The sequence below is a fragment of the Schistocerca serialis genome, chromosome 4 (assembly GCF_023864345.2).
Source record: "Schistocerca serialis cubense isolate TAMUIC-IGC-003099 chromosome 4, iqSchSeri2.2, whole genome shotgun sequence".
Taxonomy (NCBI): Eukaryota; Metazoa; Arthropoda; class Insecta; order Orthoptera; family Acrididae; genus Schistocerca; species Schistocerca serialis.
In genome coordinates this window covers 717,362,653-717,383,579 of record NC_064641.1, presented here as the reverse complement: position 1 = coordinate 717,383,579, position 20,927 = coordinate 717,362,653, and positions in this window count along the sequence as shown.

Genomic DNA, 20,927 nt, shown 5'->3' with positions numbered 1-20,927 from the left:
AGAGTGACGGATTGCCATCCTACGGGCCTGGGTTCGATTTCCGGGTGGGTGGGGATTTTCTCCGCTCAGGGACTGGGTGTTGTGTTGTCTTCATCATTTCATCCCCATCCAGCGCGCAGGTCGCCCAATGTGGCGTCGAATGTAATAAGACCTGCACCAAGGCGGCCGGAGCTGCCCCACAAGGGGCCTCCCGGCCAATGATGACAAACGTTCATTTCATTTCATTACCACTAATTTTACATGAGGACATTAAAATATTCGTATTAAATGATCCATTTTTATTGTGTATGTTCATATATTTAATTTTTGGACTTATAGGCATATGCATGTATATAATTCTTCTGTGTAGACCGCGGATTATTGGCTATGTTATCGCCTGATATTTAATTTGTATTGATACGTAGATGTCTGAAGATGAAACTGCAAAGGGCTTCGAAATAGATTGCAATTAGACAACAAGCACAGATGTCTGAAAGATTAGCATGAAAATAACTTTTGCACTTCATAGGAAAAATATTGACAATGAAGTCGATATCAAAGCCATAATTCATATTCTAAAATGAAACTGTTTTTTTATTCCACGACGCACATCTTTATCCATTCCTAGAAGACAGCTGCCAACACACTACGTATTGAACCCATTTGAAAGTATGGACAAAACCTTTAAAAATAACTATGAAACGTCCCCTTTGGACAATTATACAAGACTGTGCTTATATTGACACACAATATTTTTAGCGCAACGCAATCTGACTTTCAATAATCCCTACAAAAAAATGGCCCTGACTAACATTAAACTATACCTTTCACAAATCACTTACCTCACAAAAACCTTCGTTACTTAAGCTACTGCAATACAGCGAGTGCCACTACTGCCAGCTAAATAAAAGATTCAAACTACGGAAGGCACTAACTACTGATAGGGATGGTTAGCAAATGAAAGATTTTAATAGAGAACAAACAATGTATTTACCTTAATAGTCATAATATATATAGCAGTTCATGACATCCAGTCTTACAAATTTCAAAACTCCGCCATCTCTCTCCCCACATCCACCACTGCTGGCGGCTCACCACCAACTGCGCAATGCTATGCACTGTTAGCATCCAGCTGCCCGACTACAATAGCAAACAACAATGCAAACCAGCCACAGACTGCACACAGCACATCCAGTGATTTTCATACAGAGCGCTACATAACGTTGCCAATAAGAACACATAAACAGCCTACTTGCATAGCCCCCATGCGCCCCACAAAAAATTTTACAAATTGTTTTGGGCAGTGGACAATAATGATTTGATAAAATTTTTCATAATTACAATAACAAAGATATCAAATGCACACACTTCTTGATACAATGTTGGTCAAAAGCTAAAATTTTCTCACAGTCCATAAAGGCAGTCCTGATCATTCATCACAGTAAAATTGCAGTGTTTTTCTCAAAGTCTGAGCAGTAAAAGACAACGTACACGGAAGCAGTGGATTTCAATGCAGTCTTGAAGAAGTGGTGTTGTCCTTCCAACAGAAAGACAATGCTGACTCTTGACATGCAGACAGGTAATGGGTCACAACAGATCAAACCCACAGCAGAGTCAGTCGAAGTTTTGAAGAATATTGGTAGGTAGGTCATCACAGAGTAGACCCACTGTAGTCCTGGTAGAGATTAAGGTATTGGTGGGCCACCTGAGGTGCAGACCCATTGTAGTCCTGGTAGAGACTGTGGTATTGGTGGGCCACCAGAGGTGCAGACCCACTGCAGTCCTTGTAGAAATAATGGTACTGGTGAGTCAGCAAAGGTGTAGACCCACTGTTGTCCTTCGGTATTGGCGGGCCACCTGAGGTGCAGACCCACTGCAGTCCTTGTAGAAATAATGGTACTGGTGAGTTAGCAAAGTTGTAGACCCACTGTAGTCCTTGTAGAAATAATGTTATTGGTGAGTCAGCAAAGGTGTAGACCCACTGTAGTCCTTGTAGAGATGGCCAGCAGCCATCTATTGTGACTGTGCAGGTGCACAATCACCACTGAAGAGTCTTGCGGATAATATAGCAAGTCCATAAACCACCACTTGTGCACTCACAAAAATTTTTTGAAATGTCCTTAGAACCAGCAATGCTGTTATCCAGTCCCTTGCAGAATTATTAACACACGTGCAAACACTAACAGTCCCTACTTCTCACATATTGTCCATATACTATGACCAACAGAAATGTGTGCAGTGAAATGGAACTTACAAGTTAATAATATGATGAACTGGTGTCAATTACAATTTTATAACATAAGAATACAATTACAAAGGTACAAAATACATCATTAAAGAACATAACAATACAGATAACATTTGTAGTACAGGCTTTACAAAAGAATCGAAATAACATATACATCAGTGTTACCGGAATTATGACATTACATACATAAAAGATCAGAATAACTTTCGAAACATCAACTTCACACATGAACATTAAAACAGAACAGAATAAATAATGTCTAAACATGTTTACAAAGAAAATAACATATTATCAGAAAAATTCTACAACATAACTCTTATTAGCTAAACACATTAAGACAGGAAAAACACAAATTCACACAGTGTAATATCACAAAAATACAGGATAGGGTTTGTTTTCAGTGTGACATTTGGTACTGCAGTCCAGCCCAAAACTTCATTCCATATATCTTACCTCTTATTTCAACATTTGTTTCCACCAATAAAAGTCTATCAAAGCATGCTTTCTGTATTTATATGTTCACACATTTCTTACCTCATTATTTATTTTCCATTATCTTATCTCATCATTTATTTCCAAGAAATTCCTACCTAAACCTGTTGTCCCTAAGCCCCACTTTTTTTGTTCATATCCTCTTTCAAAATACTTTTTTGGCCAAACCATTTTCTTATAGCTTCTCAATGCATTTCTTCTAATTCATCGCAACTCATTCTCTTATATAGTCTACCCCCTCTTAAGCTAACTTAAATCTACTGAGCTCATATGCTAAACTAAGGGACGAGGGAATGCAGCAGCACAAAACAATTAACACAAACAGCAATGACAAAAAAATGGACATTGGCAAATCAATTGCAATATTACGACTAATATAAGGCACTGAGCAGCAAACAAGAAAAATAAATCAGTAGTAAAACGAGCTTAACCGAGTAATACAAAGTGAAATTTAGTAGCACTATGCCTGGCAAACAGCAGCAGCAAATGCTATAACTAATACCTAATCATGACAAAGCTCAAGCAGAAAAAAAGTACACTAAAGACAACAATGCATATAAGGGAAATGTCTATTCACATCTTAATGACTATGTAATTAAAGTGGTGCACCACAAAAACTAATTCTTCAAAAAATTACTAAGTACTAGAAAAGAAAATTATATATGCAGTTACTGTTATTAGTCCCTTCTTATTGTTCTTTCCATTCGAAGAGCTCCTTTTTCGAAGAATGTGTATCATAAAATAATTATTTAATAGATCTGTTGACAGAAAGTATTCACATTAGCAAATGCATTTAATTTTATTTTATAAAACCAATGATGCAACACACCTGGAAAACAGATATCAAATAAAATAAGCAACTATGTACACAGTGAAGCATAAAAGTATCATTCAGTAGTCATGAAGCATTTCATAAGTTAGTAGAAATTCTCTCAATTCTCGTAGAAAGACACTTGTCATAATCAGGTGTGCAGATGTACGAATATTTCCCATCAATTCATAAGCATTTCAGTAAGTAGCACAAATTACGATATGTTTCCAAGTAATGAGCGTGTCGTATTTGCGATGCTTTCTACAAACGAATGTCAATAGCGAGGTTAATGGTCTCTCTCTTTTTTCTCCGCCTAATAGCTTTTTCTCCGGGCAGGTGGCACAGCTGGGCATCCACAACGCATTACGTGAAGGTCACTTAACTTTCTTACCGAAATATTTACGACAGCAGTGACAGTCTCACCTAAAAAAATTTCATATGTCGAGAATTTGCGTTACAAAGGTGTAGAAACAAAATCCTATAAATATAACAGTGTTCAAAAAGTTTTCGTCGGCATTGTGATAGATTCACACATATACACACATTTCATAACTCTTAAAGTACGATTCTAGGATTCTAACATCCTTTTCATAAATCAGAGTCCCTAACCACTACTCATTATTCCTTACCTTATTACACATATACATATTCGTCGACACTTCTTCAATATTTCATCATAATAAATACATAGCATAATCAAATTCCTCATATAGCATCAGCTTATTGATCATAAACATACCTCAACAGCAAAATACACATGGTCGTCGTAATAATAACATCATAACACCTCAGTCAAAACTCAAAATCGTCATAGCTTTCTGCAATAATGTCAAAACCTATAAAAAATTCTCTGCTCATTTCAATAGTGTCATCTACCTCAAACGTACTTTAAAATCATGCTCCCTTACCAAATACATCATTCAAAGCTCTCATAGTATCACAATGGTTCCGAAAAAATATGAACAGTTCACAAAGTACAGACAAAATACAGTTTCATAAGTGTGAAGTTACCCAACTGTGTAATTACGTAAACATCTGTCACTGATGTAGTAAAATAAATATTTGTCTCTCTCAGTTAAATTATCAGATAGCTGTGTAATTCTGTGTTAGAGAAATATGGTACCGATGTGTAAAGTTGTATAAGCAAATACCATATTAGCTAGGGATCCTTGTGCTTGCCACCCCCCCTGAGGATTAATGTAATTATACCCTCAGGTGCTACAGATTATTGCAATGGAATGAAATGTATCACGGAAAAACTTTGTATCATTGTACTTCAAATATCTTTAAAAATAAATGATTTAAGTGAAATTAATCACTCAAATACGTGTACTGTGCGTCTTGTTGTAAGATAATCTCTGTGGAAGTGTCGTAGTTATCGTCCTCCGAAAGCTAAGTTCTGCAGAAGTCAATGTACTTACCTCATGATAAACAAAAGTGAAATGCTTTGCGTATAGATATCTTAGTTATTACGCTTACTGCCGTGATGAAGAAAGTACTGTACTGTAACGTATTGTTGTGCTACGGAAAAGGCAGTCTCATTGTAGCTATACCACAAAAGTTACTATTAAAACATGTTTTACTTTCCAGAATAAATCAGAAAAACTGTGCAGATATAAAACAGAAACACCGCAAAAGCAACATTGTAAATGGTCACTCATTAGTAGTGTCATGATAAAATCGTGTAGCTGTCACATAAACTAACCACTGTGTCATCTGGTATCTCACTGAATGTACTTTAAATCCAGAATGTATTTTCAAGTAAACCAAAATGTTGCATTAAAATCTCATTAGCAGTACCAGTATATTTTCTAAGTATGTAAGCCTTATAGTCGTTATGTAATTGTGCAACTAACAAGCAAGAATGTACACACACAATAACACTGTGACATCTGTTCACTATAACAATGCATTCGTAATTTCTGTTTAAATAAGTTCTCGTGGTTCTTGATTGGATATTTAACTTCAAACATTGTTGCATGGTAACAGTTTCTAAGTCTGACAATGTATACTAGAAATATGAAGTGAAAAGTTATATGGTAAAGACAAAGTTAAAAATCAGATTATCTTTCAATAAACGGTTTTACATGTGAAATGTGGTGTAAACCTTTACTCTTCCTAGTACGCAGTGTTTTCAACTTCAACGCAATTATCATGTGGTATACATTGGTAAAGAATACTGGAATTTTTCTCAAGGTTAGCGTCTATGTTATTTTTCCCTGAGCCAGCGGGCGCACGTGGCTGCCTGCGGTGTGAGTCATTGTCTGTTTCTTTGTTGGCGCGCGTCGTTACTGGGATTAGGAGACCTAACTTCTACAAATTCGCCTTGCCGAGAGGGCCCAGCCTTGTTAGAATCCCGCCAGTTCTGATGGAATTCAGGTCTGTCGTTTTGGCGGTAGTTTACATAGTTACTTTCTTGTCGGTCACGTGGTGGAGAACTTCTTCCTGAATCGTAACTGCGCCCTGGTCCGTAGTGTCTAAAGTTATTCTGTCTCCCTTGATAATATTTATTTTGGTTCCCATATTGCCTGTTTCACTGATTGTCTCTGTGATAGTCATTACCGCGGAGAGGTGATCTTTCCCTGTAGTCATTACTACTCTGCCAACGGTTGTCATACGGGTGGTGTCTGTTTTGGTCACGATTTGTGTTGTGAGAAGAGACTTGTCGTGTCCAGTTATTATTTCTTTCATCGCGGAATTGCGACGGATGTGACCTGTAATTGTTGTGTTCCTGTTTTCGCGTTCTGCGATTATCAGTGTCAATTTCTAATTCTTGTAAGAGTCCCTGAAAAGCTTCAATGTCGTCTTTGCAACGTCCTGCGAAAATAATATGTCGTAAATGTTCAGGTAATTCGATTAAGCAAATGCGGATGAGTTCTGAGGGGCTGTATGGGTTTGACAGGTACTGATTCTTGTGCAATATGTCTTCAAAATATTTTACAAGACTGGAGAATTCAGATTGTTCGAAATGTTTCATCATTATGATGCTATGTTTTACTCGGTCTTATGTAGCTTGAGACCAATATGCTGAGAGGAAGGCATGATAAAATTCTCCTTCACTGTGACAATCGTGAATGACCGATCGCATTCTTACAGCTGGTTCATTCTCTAAGTGGCCACACATAAATTCTAACCTGTGCTACAATGACCAGTTGGGAGGACAACAATGAGAGAATTGATGAAGCCATGCTCGTGGATGAATGTCGTTACCAGAATTCTTAAATGTTTTGAATTTACGTGTAGTAATGAACAGCTTATAGTCAAAATCATCGTGTCGGCGAGTCGCACATCGCTCATTGTTACTTCGTTTCGGCGGTTCCATCTACCTTTGTAGATAAGTTAGTGAACTGATCTGAAAGTTCGGCTACTTTATCTGTTAGTGAAATTATTTCCTCTGTGTGTTTTTCTGAACCAAGTTTCAGAGTGTCCATTTGTGTTGATATCGTATCTACTGGGTCCTTTAAGTTTTCCTGAGTTTTTGCAAGTTGCGTAACCGAATCAGTAGATGCTACTGAGTCAATTTTAGCTCGCAAGGGTCGTGATTTTCATGAACAATAGTTTGCAGTTCTTTTATGGCTGCTTCATGATTCTGTAATGCATTTTCATGACGCGAAAAACGAGGTTGGAAATGCTCACAAATTTGTGTTTTTACTTCATTACAGACTTTTTGACATTTCGATTCAATGTTATGTAACTCAGTAGTTAAATCTTCAGGTGTTTGTTCAAGTGTGGTGTCTAACTTCCGAAGATTTTGTTCCATTGTGTCTAACTGTTGCTGTGTTTGTCTCTGGTGTTGTTCCATTGTGTCTAACTTTTGAAGCTTTTGCTGTGTTTGTCTCTGATTTTGTTCCATTTGTTGCATTAATTGCAATAATAATGTATTAGTGTATGGAATGTGTTTCTCTATGCTTTTTGGCAGTGCATTTTCGCCGGCAACATTCACGTTTTGACAAGCAGAAAATGTGTCTTGACTCATTTGAGAAAACGGTGAGGACCCAAAACCTGAGTCTACAGTATTTGCAATATTGTGTTCTGTCATTTCGGATTCCTGAGGCGAGCTGTTGCCGACCGATCGATCGATAATGCTTCCCTGTTCACTAATTGTTTCACTGCCTACACCATTATTTGCAGCCCACTCCATTTCCCTATGCACAATTACCAAGTTACTACTTTGAACATTAGTTAATTCATTACTCTGCGGCGCTAACACACTGCTTTCGTCTTCACTGTCATTTCTCAGTTTACTTTGAAGCCTAGTATTACGTTTCTCACACGCCATTATTGTCACAATATTTCACACGACAACACAGAAAAGCACAATTTGAAGAGCAAAATAACAAAACACATTAACATAGTATTGAAAATAATATCTAGTTAATTGCAAGCGCAGCTGCGAAATACTTGGTGCAAATCTACATGCATGCCACAACTGTGTACAACAATGAAAAACTACAACTACAAAGCAAATTCTCTCTATAATTATGCGCTAGCAATAAACAAGAGCTACACTAATTACACAAAGTACAAGAAAAAATCAGAACATTCCAGTGAGGTATCCCCAGCTAAGGGCCGACGTATGAAACGTCCCCTTTGAACAATTATGCAAGACTGTGCTTATACTGACACACAATATTTTTAGCGCAACGCAATCTGACTTTCAATAATCCCTACAAAAAATGGCCCTGACTAACATTAAACTATACCTATCACAAATCACTTACCTCACAAAAATCTTCGTTACTTAAGCTACTGCAATACAGCGAGCGCCACTACTGCCAGCTAAATAAAAGATTCAAACTACGGAAGGCACTAACTACTGATAGGGATAATTAGCAAATGAAAGATTTTAATAGAGAATAAACAATGTATTTACCTTAATAGTCATAATATATATAGCAGTTCATGACATCCAGTCTTACAAATTTCAAAACTCCGCCATCTCTCTCCCCACATCCGCCACTGCTGGCGGCTCACCTCCAACTGCGCAACGCTACGCACTGTTAACATCCAGCTGCCCCACTACAATAGCGAACAACAATGCAAACCAGCCACAGACTGCACACAGCACATCCAGTGATTTTCATACAGAGCGCTACATAACGTTGCCAATAAGAAAACATAAAACAGTCTACTTACAAGCTGCCAACACACTACGCATTGAACCCATTTGAAAGTATGGACAAAACCTTTAAAAATAACGCTTACGAACACATTAACAAACAGCAACCTTTTTTTTTTTTTTAAAGAAATTTTGTAGACGTATGAGTCTGTCGCTCCAGTGGGAAGGGGCTGACAGGCAATGCAACGAAACCACACTCTCGATGGAGCATAAAAATTAGATTTCGTTTAATTGTTTCCGCTAAGCCAAATAATGTAAAAATAAGCCATAACACGGTATAGTGGCCTAAGAACTTCATCGTTCGTCTATCATTTTCACCTTGCAGGTTTCCTTTGAAACATCCACCGAAATTGTGCAGAGAAAAAGAAAGAAAGAGAATTTGGCCTCTCTCGGATTAAGTTATTACTTCATCTTTTTGCTACATCAAGTTCCTAGATTCATTTCGGAGTTGAGGAAACAATGATAGTTGCAGCGCATCAGTTTAAGAACATCCAATCACTTTTGCTACTGTGAAGAAGAAAATCTCATCATAAACTCGCCCTCAGCAAATGATACAAATAATATTTTTAGGATTTCTCTCTTCATTGTAACATCTCATGGTTTTTTTTTTTTTTTCCTCCTAGAATTTTACGATCTTTACCCTTCGGTGGATATAAAATGTTTTGTTATTGAATAGTACAGAACTAAGAAATTTTTCTTTGTGCGAAACTTATTCGCGAACTTGGCACGCAGATCAAGCTAAGCAGTTTTTGTAGCAGTTATAAACAGTAAGGGCGCAGTTGCAAGAGTTTTCCTAAATCCCTCTTGACCTATTTCTGAATAATTCACGCGACAGTTTCTCTCACACCTTCCTCTTTACAGAAACAGAGCGGCCTTCTATACTGCTGATACTTGGAGGACCACGATGAAGTTAATACAGAGATCTCGCTCACAGATAACTTCGAAACTGAAAAGCACAGAAGGCTCTCAGGGAGTCAACATCTTTGCGGCCATGTCTTTCAGGCCACAGACTGACAGAACAGCATAGAAGAATGCGCACAACTGTATTGGCATGTTCGCTCTTTCTATTGGTAAATAATTAATTTAGGCAGCATATGGAAACAATTTAAACTTCATTTTGAATACCTAACGTTATGGGACCATAAATGCAGGAAAAAAGTGTAAATCGATAAATTCAGTTGACTCTTACTGTCTCGGTGCAATTTCTCGACATTTGTGAGGTATCTGTCCACCAAACGGTAATTTCGAGCTGTGTTCTATGCTATACCACTATACGCTTTCGTAGGACGAACTCGACTTGATGTTGTCGCCTTAAGAGAGCTACACGTCGATTAAAATCTGATACAAGAGCATAACACATAAATGATAGTATCTTTCAATGATGTGTGTCCCTGGTGAGCTTGTATAATCCTATTACAAGTGACGTTTTCTAAAGCCAGAAATAAATTCTGATCATGGTGACAGGATTACCCGACAATTCATAAGCCTAACAGCCGTGTTGCAAGAGATGATTAAATTATTATCAGTGGTGCTCAAACCATAAATACTAATAACGTAAGTGGACACAACATGAGAACGATTTTGGAGATTCATTTAAAATAAGACCTTTTATGGCAGTCGTTTACCAGAAGACTCAAGACAGACTCACACTACTCTGTACCAGTAACCACAGTGGCTCAAGGAGAATGTAATCCTGACTCAGAATTGTTGTAATACTGGACGTCCCAAGTGGTTTGATTCATTGAGCATTGGAAAACAGTTATTTACCTAAATTTCTATTGAATTATTAACAATTTGACATCCTTGTGTATCTTCTCGAAACGCCACAATATCAGCCATCTGGTCACTTGCTAAGGTGAGAACACAACGTGTAGGGTGGGACTAGTAAGTTAACTTATGACAGTCCGCTGTTTTCAGACTGTCTGTATACGATTGCAGAACATACACGAAACCGAATTACTAGATATGCATGAAATTAACGTCTGTCATCATGAAGGAGTAGCAAAATCTGTTTGGCAGGTAGCGAACTCGCGTGCCACAGCTTGGAAAACTTATGTTAATGCGTAACCACTGTATAATGGAAAAAAATTCTTCGTCATAATGTCTATTACATGCCGGTATAGCGAGAGAGCGATTATTAACCAGGTAGATCACTAGTTCAGCCATTTTCATCGGTGAATATTAATTGTCAAAGTTTCGTCCCGATGTAATTACTTTGACTACTGAGCATGCATACAGACATTTTAACAACTCCGGATGGCAAAGACGTACGTGAAGTAAATTAAGCAACGTAGGGTAGCCGTGCGGTCTCGGGTGCCTTGCCATGGTACCCGCTGCTCCCCTCGTTGGAGATTCGAGTCCTCCCTCGGGCATGTGTGTGTGTTGTCTTTAGCGTAGGTTATTTTAGATTAAGCAATGTGTAAGCCTAGGGACCGATGACCTCAGCAGTTTGGCCGGCCGAGGTGGCCGAGCGGTTCTAGGCGCTTCGGTCCGGAACCGCGCTGCTGCTACGGTCACGGGTTCGAATCCAGCCTGGGGCATGGTTGTGTGTGATGTCCTTAGGTTAGTTATTTTTAAGTAGTTCTAAATCTAGGGGACTGAGGACCTCAGATGATAAGTCCCATAGTGCTTAGAGCCATCTGAACCATCTGAATCCGCCGTCCGACACTAAAACAAGAAACCCCCCACTGTTACTGCTTCCACGGACCCGTAAGCATTGGATTAATAGGACTCATTCATTATTGTATCTAGGCTGCTGAGAAGCAGGGGTCGTAACTCAAATATTTCACTTGAAAGAGTAGCAGAATGCTGTAAGCTGACAGAAACACAAAACGTACACAGAAGCTGTATTCTTTCTAGGCGCTTTAAATTTTGCACCATTCTTCTCTTTTCCATTTTAGTAGTATCTGGTTTTGAAATTAGTAAGTAATTACCTTTCTATGCAACAATGCAAAAGGCAAGTCATTGAAAAAATATTGGTAACAGTTAACCAGAAAAGTGCGTAAACTAATTGGTTTAATTATCTACGTGTACTACAGTTTAGGGGTTTGTATTGTGTGTGTGTGTGTGTGTGTGAGAGAGAGAGAGAGAGAGAGAGTGAGTGAAGGGGGGGGGGGGAGTGGAGGGGAAGGGAGATGCAGGGAAGAGATCCCCTTCAGAATCTAATATAAAGTGAAAACCCTCATGCCTCATAGTTTTGTTCGTACATCGTCTCTCCGAACTTTAACTGCTCCTCGGTGGGGATGTTCAACATCACAGAGAATTACTTTCTTGTGGCAACAATCGCTTTAGAATGAGTCAGGTTTTGTTGTGATATCAAAGTGAAAAATTACTGCGAACGTAGAGGGATTTCGATGTACTGCCTCTGCATAGCATTCGATTACTGCATTGCGTCACGCTTGGTGTCGTATACCTTTCTGGATAATATACTTCGACTTAATTTCTTAATGTTCTTGCACACTGAACTTCCATAAGCAGTAATCACAAAAACTGCCAATCCGAAAGGAAGAGAGAAGTATATAAGCGTATTCCCTGTCTGCTTCAATTGACTTTTTCAAGAACTAAAACAGCTATCTAGTGTGTGTGGGAAGTGCGGTGTTTAAAATGAGGCATGGGGAGGTACCTACTAATAATTTCCTGGCATTTACGTCGGCACAGAAAAATAGTCTCCAAACAATGACCTATAACCTGTGCGCAGTGGAATTAAATGCAGATTGTTATATGGCTAGATTCACTGATTGGAGTACTTCACATCTCTCTAATTATCAAATTATTTCCCCCAATAACATGACATCTCAAAAATAATGATATCAGGATATTATCTACGTGAATTGTACATCGTACTAAGGATCACGAAAATGTTTATTTACAATCAAACACAGGTTTGGATAGTGATAAGTACATTGATTAATGAACTTAACGACCATACACCGAGTAAAATCAATTGGGGTTGGAAAAGTGGAGAAAGCAGGGGAAGGATTTCCGCTTCTTTCCCCTTGATGAAATGAACGGCTAACAGAATCTAGTAAATTAAGACAAAAGTGAAAACAATGAACGTCTTAGAACAAGAACGCGAGCGTTGTTCCGCATCTCTGCGCCAGTCGCAGAAAATCCTCCTCCACACAATTATGAACCATCGCTTCTAATATGGCATAGCGCGTATCGAACCACAGGCCATCCCATCTGTATTTTTTCAGCGGAACAGTGGCAGGAGCTGACGCTATCCTAAAAATTCTTCTAGGCAAGCGTTCCCACGTAGGATGGCACAGAGCTGTCCACACCACTCAAACCTGCAATCACGTCTCTTTTAACACAGCTTTTTCTCGGGAGCTGTCGACCAGCTGAGGGGACGAGACGTCGCGTCGCCGTTTCACTTCGAGAATGTTCGCCCTGTGTTCAGACCATGAAATTTCTCTGGCGACGCACTGCCGGCGTCCAAGGCCCCGGTTGACAAAATCCGCTCAAAACAACAAATAGCTTCGAATTGTACTGGTCACCCGAAAGGCGCCATGCTAATGAACACCTCATACTGTAGCAGACGCAATACCTGCTTGCACGCCAGCATCCAGAATGTGCGACCGACGGCATTCCAGTATCTGGTTGCAGGAGCACCGCCGCACTCGCTAGAGATCGTAAATACTTTTGTGTCCTTGGCGAGGTAAAATATCACGGCTCTTCCTCCCAGCTAGCGATATTATGCTCAGAAAAATGCCTTCATCCATCAGTCAAATCCAGAAATCAACCAGTGTCAATAACGTTTAAGATACGCACCTAATCGTGCAGCACAATTAATTAGCGAATTAACTGGTCTCATAACAGCCTCTAATAACCCGATTGTGATCTTAAAGCCGGCCGGTGCGGCGGAGCGGTTCTAGGTGCTTCAGTCTGGAACCGCGCGACCTCTACGGTCTCAGGTTCGAATCCTGCCTCGGGATGGATGTGTGTGATGTCCTTAGGTTAGTCAGGTTTAAGTGGTTCTAAGTTCTAGGTGACTGATGACCTCAGATGTTAAGTCGCATAGTTCTAGAGCCATTTGAACCATTTTTTTGTGATTTTAAAGTGAAACGAAAGCAAGTCAAAATGACATACTACGTTTCTTGTGACATACCACATTTACTAAAGTCATACCACCAGAAAGAAATCTCGTACTTCGAAAAATGAAAGTATCTTAAACTACAAAATAAAAAAGGTTCATTAATTTTAGCCCTTGTAATTTTGCACATTCAAACAACTGGTCCACAATAATTATATAACCTCCACAATAATCTAATTTTCATGTTCTTACATGAGCTACAATAGTCCAGTTGTTCACTGCGACTGCACAAATATATACTTGCCCCTCACTATTGCCTCCCGTCCTCTGGTGTTTCGAAGGATATTTGCAATTTCATTTTTACAATGTGTAGCTTAGATCAGTCCAAAGAAATGCTGCTCATAATGTCATTCATGCGACGGTCAGTGTTGATGGAAAGCGTCGGTTGGTTTCCCATTACGAACAAAATTATTTTTTATAGCGTAATTCTACGTGCTCATTCAGTAGAGCAGTCCCAAATTAGTCTAGTGAGATATTTTTAAGTCGACATGCATTAACTGGGGCGGTAAAACAAGAAGAATAATCAAACCAGTCCACCAGCAGCTACAGCACTGCCCTGGCCAGCGCTGACTGCTACCACCAAGCATGCAGAGCTACTGTGTCGCTGTTGGAGCACCGGTTTTGGTTATTCTTCATCTTTTACTGTTCCTTCGCGTCTTCCTGCTGCCGTGAACATGACCTATTTTTCTGTTCGGAAGTGCTGAACTTTTTCCTATAGACGCTTTGCCTTGTGATGTTGAAATGGGCACAATGAAATGACATCGTCAATGTTTATGGTGAGATCACAGCTTGCTTGCACTGCCTTTGCATGATGAAACGTTACCTGTTGCTTCTGATCTATGAGATACCGTTGCAGTTATATTTCATGTGAGCAACGCTTCGTTCGGTTTCACAACTTGTTTGGAATACATGGGAATCAATATCCATTTTCTGTCCAGTCATTTGGGCCTACAACTTGTTTATCCCGTTGCTTTTCCACCCGTTAAACAATATAATGGGCGTTAACATGAATGTAGAATTACGTTTCTGCCTTTTGTAAACTTGTGGTGATGCAACGTCATGTGGTTCACGGAACTGCACTTAAATGTTATATTTTATATTCATTTTCTACACAGTATCCACATATCTTGCGACTCTGACGAAGATTGTTTGCCAGTCCTCTGATGGTTCAAATGGTTCTAAGCTCTATGGGACTTAACAGCTGAGGTCATCAGTCCCCTAGACTTAGAGCTACTTAAACCTAACTAACCTAAGGACATCACACACACCCATGCCCGAGACAGGATTCGAACCTGCGACCGTAGCAGCAGCGCGGTTCCAGACTGAAGCGCCTAGAACCACTCGGCCACATTTGCTCATTTAAGAAAGTGGCCCATATTTCAAGACGAAATAGAACGAACTGCCCTCAGCAAAGAGGATACTTTTAGTGTCAAATGAAATTTTCTGAAAATTTTAGCCGACAAGGTAAGAACTCGTTACAGTGGAGGCTCGAGGCCCCTCTTCTCAGTGACGAAAACGTCGATATTAGCTACCACACGAGCTCATTTCAGTTTGTTAGGTGCTGTGGGATACAGTGTGCAAGTCCATTTGCATTGCAGAAATCGTTCCTAGAAGGTGTGATTCATTAATAGGGACAGGGAGTAACCACGTAACAGTTGTTGCAAAGGTCAAGGTTTCAAGCTGTTTTGATTTAGCTTATATTAAATCCTCTTTTCATTATTCCGTTGCACTATAAAAAAAGTTGCTGGTCACTACAGCAGAAAAGGTAAAGTTAGTCAGATCGTGTTGTTGTTCACTTATGGGTCAAACTTTACTTAAAGGGGAATGTTTAAGGGAGCTGAAACCGATGTCATATTATCTTATGAACTCACAGGTTAAAGGTCAATCTAGTGACAGGTTTTACCTATGTGCATCTCTTAAGGGCAATTTTAAGTTTCAGAAATGTCATCTACAGTATATGTAGAACTGAAATATTTTCAGAGGGAGCTTAGAGATATTTCAAATAATTTCAAAGGCAGCCTATGAGAGTAAAGCCCAGAATCTTTGAATTCAGTGTTTAGCTTTTGCTATCTTACAATACTTTCTGAGATGTGACAATGGCAACAAGAAAACTCGTTTCGAAAAGAACTGCAGAAAAAAACAAGTCTTCAAATATCTGCCGCAAAAATAGAATACATGACAAATATCAAAAATGTTCTAAATTAAATGAACACAAACTACGGAGAAATTAAAGAGTCGATAAATTTAAATGTCATGTTGGAAGAATAAAGAAGAACGGCCGTGACGGGGAGGCTAATAAACGTAGGGCAAGGAAGATGGATATAACCTTTCAGTTGACTAAAGATGTGTACACTAAGAGATCTAGCTACACGCAAGCAAAGTTATAACATTAAGTTGTATTAAGAAAGGAATAACGTTTATATGTAGCCGAAAGCTCATATATCACTAGGGCAAGAGAGATAGAAAGTGGCAAAAAAGAGAGTAATCTCTTAAGAAAAATGTTGACATCAATATAACACAACGGGAAATTCAGGGACGTAAGTAACAAAACACAACGGGAAATATAGGGACGTAAGTAATGAAGATATGTACAAGAAATGTGAACAACTAAATGCAGCGATGAGAAAATGTGAAACAATCTTTTACCGCTATCTGGGTACAATGGTGAAAACATTATATTTTTGAACATGTAAAATGAAAAAAAATCAGAAGTAATCTGAAAGAGATGAAGATTGAAGAACGTGGCACAGCGATACGTTTTGAAAGACTGTTTTAGATTCCCATCTCCAGAGAAAACCGAAAAAGAAACCTGTAGCAATGTGATCAGAAGTCCGGGAACAACAGCATTCTGATCGAAACGAAAAATTATTGAAAAAACATATGTTAAGGCAGATATAGCTATCTACATGGTCCATGTGTGGCCCAAATCCAGTAAAAGAAAGGAATCCTAATCAACAATAACAGTAAGTTGACTCACTAGCACAAAGAGAGTTATTTTACTCATTGCAAAGTAATGAATAAGAAGAACTTCTTCAGAATCTCACAACAGACTGGCCATAATCTGTCCGCCAATTTATGCGTAGGACCACTAGCTTCCAGTCACTGCATTGCTTACTTGTGCGTTTCTGAAGTTGTGGACCATAATCTCAACATGGACCGCAGTTGAAAAAAATTCTCATTTGCACGAAGCTTCCCTGTACTTAATTTTACCGTACAAATTGAACAATAACTTTCGTTTGATACACCTGCTCGGTAACCTATTTAACAGATCATTACATGACAGTCGTCCAGTATCAGATATGGTACTTTCTCGCTGTTTTCTGCCAAGGTTGTTGTTCTTTGGCGTCCTTCACGAGGATCGTTTCAAGAGCAGAAATAGTTTGAATTCAACGATCCACTCGTTAATCTGAAAGAAGAAGAAAAAGATTCTTTATGAACCGTTACTGTTTTAGATATATTACCATCCACGGTAAGCTGTGGGAACTATAAAGAGTTATGACGGCAGGTAGTTCATTGTATCAATGTGAGTAAACAGATACAACACGACTACTAGAAAGAGAACCACACACACACACACACACACACACACACACACACACACACACACATTCACACCATTGCAAGCAAAGTGATTCAGTGGATAGACACTTTACGTACGTTATTGTATTAGTATCAACGCCGTTCTAGTACCGCACCCAGAAATTATAACCTTGATAATTGAGACATGTGTGCAGTTTTTCAGTTTTGTGCTACATATTTAAACTGGTCTTATTTTACTCTCTGGTTGGAAGCAACTGTCCAACAACATTTCTTGTTAGAAATTATTGCCCACTGACAGAGAAACCGTAAAATAAATGGGGTAGAGTATGCCATGGATTTTGATTAAACTAATTTAGAAAATTAAAAAGAAATGTCAGTGGTGTTCAGCGAGAAATTAAATGACTTTCATTCCAATAGTGCAGGCTTTTTGTCTTCACTGTGTAGGGAGGAATAATGTTCGAACTGATACCTTAGGATCAGATCGGCCTATTTCTCCATCTTCTGCATACTCTGAAAAAAAAAATAATGTGAAGTGCATGGCTGAGCCTACTTCCCATTGCACCACATCTTAGGGTTTGTTACCGTTCCATTCTCGTATGGAATAACTGCTTTAATGACTCCCTCTACGCTGCAGTTTGTCTTCACGGTCCGCGTGGGATCGAAGCATAAGATTTAATATTGGTTCTTGGAATTCCGTAAGCAGGCTTTCGGTGGATGTTCAAGCGTCTCCCAGTTCAGATTTTCAACATTTCAATGACGCTCTTCCGTGAGTCACACAGTCCTATGCCTATTCGTGCCGCGGCTTCTTTATATACTACGAAGTCCTGTGTGGTATGGGTTCCAGGCATTTGATCGCTATTCCAGTATTCATGAATGTATTATACGCAATCTACATTGAAGACTGACTGCATTTCTCGTGAGTCAATGTGCATTATAAATTGTAGGCTCAAAATCACATTGGTTCATGCCCTAGAGGGGACGTTCCACCAGACTTGAGATGACAACAGACCACAATTAAAGAGCACAACGCGTTCTAAACAATCATAGTCCCAAGAGCACTTCTAGTCCACACCTCACTGACTAACGCTCCGAGCTCCCGCCTGAAGTCCCACTAACATGGATGGAAAGATTATATCCTCTAACAGCGTCAATCCTTCCTTCTGGAGAAATCATAGAAAAAGATATGGAAGGCTAACAAAGATTTCCGCCGTAACGGCTGCGAAGATTGCATGGGGGCTTAATTAAATATAATGAATGCAAATACTTTCTAATTTTCAGTAACTGACTGTCCGGTTACGCAGACTCGTAAACGGTTGGCCCTGTCTGGTATAGTACGCAATCTGACTGCATAGAACAACAACAAAGAATGAAAGAAAACTTCCGTTAACACAATTAATTAATTAAGTCCCCAGCAACTATAAAACCTAGGAAACAACAAAACACAAGTGTAGCTGTTCTGTGTGTGGAAGTGTGATTCAACGCACACATCTGGCACGGTTCTTCCTCAATAAGAGCAGATATTTTAAACACCATTTATACTGAAGTAATTGAAAAAAACAGAAATACTATAATTGCACATAGAAACCAGAGATGCAGTCTAACACAAGAACACGAGCTAGATGCTTTGTTGACTGAACCTGTGATCAAGAGGCATTATTGTTTTAAGACACTGAAATAATGAAAAAAAACGGAATTTTTTACCTTCGTGTATATTGACGAAAAGCACATTACAGCATCCCTAATCCAACAACATCTGGTGTCTAGCCCATCAAAACAATACTACAAGTTCTGAACAAGCACTCTCCATGGGAACTTCTCAACAACGACTCACCACTGCTACATCTCAACAAGCACTCTCCACCACGACTTCTCGATAAGAACTGCCTACTACGACTTCTCAATCGCACTGCCCACTGCTACTTCACAATAAGCACTCTCCACCACGACTTCTCGATAAGCACTCTCCACTACCACATCTCGACAAGAACTGCCTACTACGACTTCTCGACAAGAACTGCCAGTGGAGGCGGCTAAATAATACTCTTTGGCGCAATCTTTGGCGCTGTGGCTCAGTGTAGCCACCTCTCATATGCCCCTCCTCCACAGGCCAGAATTTGATGGTATTTTTGCCAGCATTGGTGGTGAAAATACCACCAAATTCGTCCAAAAAAAAATACAGACAAAAATAAAAGATAATATTAATAATTAAATATCACATAACTAGATAAAATTTTGGCTTTGCACTGACCCTTCAATAACCTAATATATAAAATACAGTAAGGAATACAAATGCTTTCATACATGTGATTTTACATAATAGTTTACACCAGTATCATGTGGTTAAACCAATCAATCAATAGCGTCAGCGATGACGAATATGTACAGATAAGAGTCTCATAACATTTTATAAACAGTAAACACACAAAAAATCAGTTCTTACAAATATTCACATAAAACCCTTTCAATATATCAATAAACAAGTAGTTGACAGTTCCAGCAGTAGCACCCAGCAATGGTCAAAAGGTGCAAATAGCAGTCTCATAACATTTCATCAGCATTAATTAAACAGCTCCAACAGTGGCACCCAACAATGTTGAACAGGTGCAGACACCAACAAGTGACAACATTTCAGTAGAAGCAGTCCATCAGTGGCACCCAGTAATGTTGAGCAGGTGCAGACACCAACAAGTGACATTATTTCAGTAGAAGCAGTCCATCAGTGACACCCAGCAATGTTGAGCAGGTGCAGACACCATCAAGTGACATCATTTCAGTAGAAGCAGTCCATCAGTGGCACCCAGTAATGTTGAGCAGGTGCAGACACCAACAAGTGACATTATTTCAGTAGAAGCAGTCCATCAGTGGCACCCAGTAACGTTAAACAGGTGCAGACAGCAACAAGTGACATCATTTCAGTATAAGCAGTTCCATCAGTGGCACCCAGCAATGTTGAGCAGGTGCAGACACCATCAAGTGACATCATTTCAGTAGAAGCAGTCCATCAGTGGCACCCAGTAATGTTGAACAGGTGCAGACACCAACAAGTGACATTTCAATAGAAGCAGTTCCATCAGTGGCACCCAGTAATGTTGAGCAGGTGCAGACACCAACAAATGACATCATTTCAGTAGAAGCAGTCCATCAGTGGCACCCAGCATTGTTGAACAGATGCAGAAACCAACAAGTGACATTATCTTAGTAGAAGCAGTCCATCAGTGGCACCCAGCAATGTTGAACAGGTGCAGACAGCAACAAGAGACATTATTTCAGTAGAAACAGTCCATTAGTGACACCCAGTAATGTTGAGCAGGTGCAGACACCAACAAGTGACATTATCTCTATAGAAGCAGTTCCAACAGTGGCGCCCAGCAATGTTGAGCAGGTGCAGACACCAACAAGTGACATCATTTTGGTAGAAAAAGTTCCATCAGTGGCACCCAGCAATGTTCAACAGTTGCAGACACCAACAAGTGACATTTCAGTAGAAGCAGTTCCATCAGTGGCACCCAGCAATGTTAAACAGGTGCAGACAGCAATAAGTCACATTATTTCAGTAGAAGCAGTTCCATCAGTGGCACCCAGCAATGTTGAGCAGATGCAGACACCAACAAGTGACATTATGTCAGTAGAAACAGTTCCATCAGTG